The sequence below is a fragment of the Eleginops maclovinus genome, chromosome 17 (genome assembly GCF_036324505.1).
Source record: "Eleginops maclovinus isolate JMC-PN-2008 ecotype Puerto Natales chromosome 17, JC_Emac_rtc_rv5, whole genome shotgun sequence".
Taxonomy (NCBI): Eukaryota; Metazoa; Chordata; class Actinopteri; order Perciformes; family Eleginopidae; genus Eleginops; species Eleginops maclovinus.
Window position 1 is genome coordinate 15,114,980 of NC_086365.1, and position 7,414 is coordinate 15,122,393.

Genomic DNA, 7,414 nt, shown 5'->3' on the forward strand with positions numbered 1-7,414 from the left:
TAAAAGTAGTCTGCTCCAGGAGCCAAGAGGTGTATTCCAAGATTCATTTATCCAGACGTACTCTAAGTCAGGTGTCATCTTAGGCCCTCACACCTCTTGAGACCCTATTTTGCTCCTATGATTATTTTAAAAGCATAGTTTACTAAGAATCTTCTGAGAAAAGCTGCTCCAATCATGTAGTATTTGCTCGTTGGAAGGTTAATTTGTACAATATGAAACTTTAATATATGAAACAAACAAACTGTGCACTGGCCACAACATGAGTAAAATAATCCACCCTAGTCTACTGAATCAGAAGTGTATGCACAGATCAGTAACTTCTACAAATTCCTGACCTTATTTTTTCCAAGTTTTCAGTGAGTCTGGTTTGTGGATTTGATGCTTATGGATAAAGATGACTCATGCTGTTGAGGTTGCAGTTCATCTAATACTTAAAGGTGTTCCACATTATGTCAGATTTGATTGATTTATCCAGCGTAGGATAAGATAACGCAAGTCTCTTACATTGAGGACGCTTTTATAGCTAGGAATCTTCTAAGAAATATCTGTACCAATAAGGTCTGATGAAGGTTCAGTTGTACATCAATGAAACACACATTGCACAGTTAATATATTAGAAAAACAAATGTGCATTGAACAGAACATAAAGGTAGGTCCTGAGCGAGTTTACCACGTTGACTTTCAGCAAATGTTATGAGGTTTGTAGGAAGCAATAATATTAAGTTGATCTTTATTTAAACTTCATATTATTGCTTTCAACCAACCCAATAAAGTGATGGGAAACCTGTGGAGCTAATACGTTCAATTAAAGTCAACGTTTCTGTTTTTTCAGTGAAGACAAAATCCAGAAATTTGCTCGAAAACTTCAACACATTATTGAAATAGTTCATTCTTATCCAAGTTTTCAGATTTCCTCTCTGCAAACAAGACGCCGTTGAGTGTTGTTAATGACGTTGTTGACTTGTTGCGTCTGTGCTGAAAATGTTCTATATTATCCCCCCGAAGTGAGCATTTATAACATCAACTTTGACCTCACACTGATCGAGGTCAAGGTAAAATTCAAGGCAACACCAGAAAGGAGCGGTGTGAACTTGAGGAGTCATTGAGAAAGGGGGGATGGTTTCACTGCAATCTCATTAAGGGGGAATACTGCCACGATCAAGGCCTGAATCATGGGGAAACGTCAACGTTTTTGAGTGACCCAGTAGGTGCGGAAGAGTGTGAAATGACGCTGAAGTTGTGTGTTATCACCGTTACAGTTTATCCAGTGTGTGGTTATTAGTACTCACTGAAACAGCTCCTCCGAATGACCGTAATAAACCCGAGTAATGAAACTGTATGGCTGGGATCCTACCATGCTCAGGTATTAATAGGGAGAGCGCAGCGATTGATATGTGAGCATTGCTGATTACACCAAGGTCAGAAACTTTCCACTTTGCATGCGTTTTATTCCCTTTGATAATAAAAAAGCTCACTGGAGGAAATGAGTTAACCAAACCTTTAACTATGTGTAAATACAGTCAACAGAGGACATATTTTTCACATCTATCACAATAAATGAGGTTTTAAGTAATGTGGAAGAATTCTACGGCGTCCAGAGGGGTCAAAAATAACTCTATTTTAGTGAAAACAACTGTAGAAAAACCAGATTTCAGCAGATGGGAAGTTTTGAGGTGGTGTTGAGGGACATATTCCTGCAAAACACTGAAGAGCAACAGTACCCAACGTTTTTTTAAAAAGCCTATAAATACACATTTTCTCTCAGGTAACTTGTATTGTCTCAATTAACACGATGTATTGGGTGTTAAAAAGTGCCGTAACATTACTGTCAGTGGCTAGAAATGTCTTTTAATCATATTAATAACGGTGCGCTGTGTTAAGAGTGCATGGAGGAAGATTAAACTCACCTGGAAGTTAACGCCACAGATGTTTCGCCTGTTTCAACTCAGGAAATCTGAGGGGGTTTTTACCTCTCAGGGCTTCTGTAGAGTACACTTGTTTGAACTGTGTCAAGAAAATGATCTGTGGTTCATTTATCTAAGTACTAATCCCCTCACCCATAAAGGGATCATCCAATTACCAACACAGCCCATAGGCCGTGAAAATCTCGTTAATTATCATCAAATATCTTCCTACATGCATCATCTGCGTGTTATCAGCCAGGGGGGTATGTACTCTTGCTTCAGCCAAAAAGAAAAGCAGACAACAAGAACATCTTCATCTCACAGAGTGTCCTGGATGTGAACAGGACGTGGTGATACTGCAGATAGAGAGGTTTGAAGTCAGAGGAGTAATCTGCCTGGAGTTGCAACACTGTAGAGTGTCTGCTGGGAGCGTCATGACCGCCCCCGTTACATAAAACTGACTACTTTTTCAGTGTCTTGCATTTAGTTCAATCACCGTCCTGTTTGCATAGTGATTCAAGCTCATTTGTGACTTTTTTTGTGTAGTTATTTACCGAGAAAAACTATATTTCTTACTGAAAAATGACTTTTTCTATGTTTATTTGACCCTTTCTTGTCTTCTGTATCCAAACCTCTTTGATTCAAGTAAAAAGAGTGTTCATACCATCTTATACCGTGTATAAAATGACCTGTGTTAAGATAGATAGATGGTGCAAAACGGCCAAGTAGAGCAACGAGTATTTTATAACCTTATATTTTTGTATGATTAGGCACACCTGGTTAATTAACAATTGAAAAGAGTTAATAATTACTCTTTCAAAGTAAATCTAATTAACCAAACCTTATTTCTGAGTAGGGTAGCTTCTTGCAGTGTAAATCATTGATAGCTTTCCTAACTTTGTAAGTAGATATAAAATGTGTTTTCTGCCGTCTTTTTCTCTCTAGATTTATATTAATGCACAACAGGAGCCTGAAACTACAGCAGTTATTGAATCATCCACCATTTCATTCATTATTTACATTTTCCTTGTTGTTTATGTCATGTATCTGCTGTAAAAAAAAAGGCCCAATGACACTTTGTGTTTGGTTTGTGGCGCTAACAGTAGATAAAGGTCATTTGGAAACACATTCATGAATGCTGTAACACATCCAAGTATTAACAACATGTATCACGCCATTATACCCTGTTATCTCCTCAGGTTCGCTCACTCATGGGGACAGCTCTGATAAAACGGATGGAAAACTTAAGAGAGAAACAATAGTGAAACTAGAAGTTCAGAAACTCATAATCCAGGACACAGATTTCACCAAAAACTCTCCAATACACAGCTTATGTACACCAAGCACTCAGCAGGTGAGCCTCCACACATGAAAGGTGTTGTTTATGGCTCAGACTTCGAACCCATCACAGGCGATAAATATTGGCAACCACAGGTGGGAGGTTGTGATAACAGATGTGATCAAAGATTATTGACAAGGAGCTGATTGTGAAGATCTACGGCACATTTTGGACTTAAAGATGTGGAGAAACATGCTGCAGGAAGTCTTAATGCCACATGTGGAAAGTTTAAGCGATTAAAAATGTCACTTACCGAAGCAGACGGGTCATTCAGGGTCAAGCCTCCGAGTGTCTTCAAAGTTGTTGTGATGTTTTTCCTCCTCTATATCTGTAATAGCTAAACACCAGAATCCACCGGAGCCTTTCTGTGTTATACATCTAAAGTGTGTGTTCTTTGTGAAAGATGTGTGTGTGAGCATGTTTGCTGCTCTGACTAATATCAGCAGCCATGCACAGATATCTTTGGCAATCTTGTGCAGTCATTTATCTACCACTGCTGGGACAATCTGTGGACGCCTGGACCTTCAAAGATTACCACCAAGAAAAGAAAACCAACAGGGAGGCTTAAAAAAAAGCATGATAGCAGTTAAGACCAAATCTAACACGTAGGAATAGCTTTGAACATGTGTGGAACCAATATTTTGGGAAATAATAGTTTATAAAAAGAGTATTTTTACATGAGTTAAGAGCTTTTGGTGCATGTAAATGGTCTTCAAAGGATAAAATTGCCTCCATTTGACTCCTTTGTTTACTTCCTGAACATAGTGACATCAGTACACTGCCGCTTTTGAACATTAAAGCATGGAGACATGTCCCAGGAGAGAGACTACATACTGATATACACCTGGAAAGTATAATAGGGCCCCTGTAAACGGTTAACTCCACCCTAAATTCTCCCTAAGAGGCTCTACGTTTAGTCGTTTGGTTAGTTGAACGCACTGCTGAACATGCAAAAAATAAGAGCAAGCTTCCCTGTAAATAAAACAGCATTCTCACACAATAGAGGCTCAGCAAGCTATGCTGTGCAGGATGACACACTGACGCTATAGTTGCACAACTTAAAACCTGTTGTACAGTCATCTTACACATAGTTCATCTGTATTGAAATCTACATGTCATCAGACTTCCACCAAATCCTCACTTTCTGGGATAAAGCTAGTCTATTGGTTCAGTGTTTCCTCCCTTCATGGCTGACACCATGCATCTGTACAGAGGCTGTTTAATTCAATGCATTGAACTCACTGATCCGGGTTATTTACGGCATGATGCTAGACCATGACTGCTGTAAGAATGATGTCAATGCAATGCAATTGAAAGAGGATAAAAACAGTGAGGACGAGGAACAGGAAGTGCTTTAATGTTTAGACAAGTGTTGGATATAACCGCTGCAGAAACATGGAGAAATCACAGCCTATTAAAGAGACATGTTGCCCTAAGATTGGACGCAGTGAGTGGTTTTAAATAGCAGCGCTGGACTTCCATTGGATCTGACGACAATAAGCCTCTGGGGGCAATGGTCAATATTTTTGGCCAGCAGCTTTCCGGGCCAAGACTTCCTCTTTTCCGAGCTGCTCATTGTTTACGGTCTGTTTCAGAAACCTGAGACGTCAGAATGGAGCAGGAGTCGAACAGATTGATGCAGAAGAAGCCAGTTTATTACACTTTTTAAGCCAAAATGACATTGTGATTACCTGCATTCAAACATAACCCGCTCGAACGTGATTGGTCGACACTATCCAAGCTCCGAACCGATACCAAAACACTTCCAAAACTTCTTCTCTCTACAGATTCTGCCCCCTAATGGAGATATGTTCATGGAGATTGTTGTTGTGGTCATTTGTTTACCTGCTTTGTGTTAAGAGCGTCCTTAAGGAGGTAACAGGACGTGGTCATCAGGCTGAAGGCCAAAAGACGCAGGGAAAACACATCCTGATAAGAAGGAGCAATAAATCCTGTTTTATACTGGCCCTCAGAACAAAAGCAACACTGTAAAACATTTTATAAAACAGGTTTTAATGACCTCTTCGTCACGTGTTCAGACCTAATTTAATCGGACGTGGTTTTGGACTTTCCAGACCCTCATAACCCTTCAAAATGTGCATTGTGTGCCTGCTAACTAGCAAAAGAAATGAGAGGTAAACACAGACTAAAAATGGATGTCAATATTGTTGCAGGTGCTGCTGGTAAACAACAGTTGAATAGCAAAATAACAACAACATATATATGTCATTATCCTTCTCAAACTTCTCAGTGTTTTCACGTCTTTTATGATGCATATTATTGCACAAAGCACTTTAGCCTTTTCTTAATTACTGTAGGAAACAGACAGGCCATGCTGGGTGTGTAACGATGATGACAGTATGAAATTACCTTCAGTTATTCAATAAAAAGTCTATTTTTTGTAACTGGATGAACAAAACAGTTAGCATCTCACCAAAGGTGCAACAAAAAGCAGTAAAATGCAAGGTAAAAAGAAAATATGACAGATATAAAGAGCTAATAACAATAGTATAAATATAATGCAGAGTTAAACCAGGTCACGCTTACACATTAAAACTGATTTTTTATATTATACAATAATCTGATTACTGGCATCTTGTTCTCATATAACCCCAGTGAAAAGCAATAAACACATGCCTTATGGTTAAACCCTGCAGTCTCTCCTCTGGTAGAGTGAAGTATATCTTGTAGCAATGTTTGTGAAGATGATGAAGAAGTCTCCGGAGACACCAGCTTGTATATAATAAGGTTTATTACAACAGCATAGTATCAGACACCAACACGGGCGATACGGGGTTCCCAGAGCCAATTGTGTAAGTCCCTCCGAACTGTCTTTGTGCATACACTTTATAGGAGAAACATGGGTGTGTGTGTGTGTGTGTGTGTGTGTGTGTGTGTGTGTGTGTGTGTGTGTGTGTGTGTGTGTGTGTGTGTGTGTGTGTGTGTGTGACAAAATGCGGTGTTCTATAAGAATGTGTACCCAAATAGGGTGAGCTATACGTTGGTCTTTGTCTCATCCCTGGAGGCCTTCTGACATATTCCAGAGGTTTGTTATACAACCTGTTGTACCACATCACTCTCTGCACTCTCTATGACCTCAGAGAGTAATTAACTGTATATGAACTGATTTAATACACCACAAGAGTTTGACTGCTGTTGCCCCCTAATGGCAGCCTCTCATACTGCCTCTATATTCAACAATTCATGAAGCAATATTTGCACTTAACATAAACCACTGTGTCTCAATGAACAGCATATGTACTGTATACTTAATTCCCTCTAGAGTTTCTGCTGTACATGAATGAATGTGATGTTTTGCTGGCTGTGAGTTTATTGTACTGATATTAGAAAGGCTTTTAAATACAAGGATAAATGTACTTATGTGATGAAGGATGTTTCTAAACAAGTGTGCTATGAGCTACAGATCACCTTACTGGTGTTTTTTTTCCCCAGGCAAACTAAGCATTGCAAGCAGATAACCCTGTACAGAAGTCAATATTGGTGCATTTAGCAACAGCAGTTATTTAATTTGGATCATGTGAGTAAACTACACATGCACAGGGGGGAGCCCCGTGACTACTACAGCTACGTCATCACGCTGTCGGAGCTGCTCTCATCATCCCGCTCCTGCCTCCGAACAGACAAGGATCCTCTCGGGAAGAAGAGCTCTCACTCCGATATTAGTTTGGAAGTATTAAGAATCCACCTACTACTGAGGCTTTGAAAGGGTGAGGCGGGCTGGTTATCTGTCAGAGGATGATCACATAGAATAGTAAAAGAATACCAAAATTAAAAAAAGAGGAAATTTCGTTTTAATATTGTACTTTATTTGATGAATTGAAAAAAACAAGAGTTCTGAGGAAAGAGATACAAGTAAAAATCAAGATTTTGAGATTTTCAAGAAAGAAATATCAGAAGTTAAAAAAATATAAATGAAAATATATATAAAACGATTTGTGAAGTTTTCTCTCAGAATAATAAAAAAAAAGTCCCGAAATTCACATCTTTTTAATAATAAAAAAAAAGTTGTCTTTTTTCTATGAATTTTGACTTTTAGTGCAGAATTCTCACATTTTTCTCTGAATTCCGACATTTTTATTGGAATTCTGACTTTTTTCTTTGTATAAGTAAATAAGCTCCTTTGAAGCTCATGTCTAACACCGAGTGTACG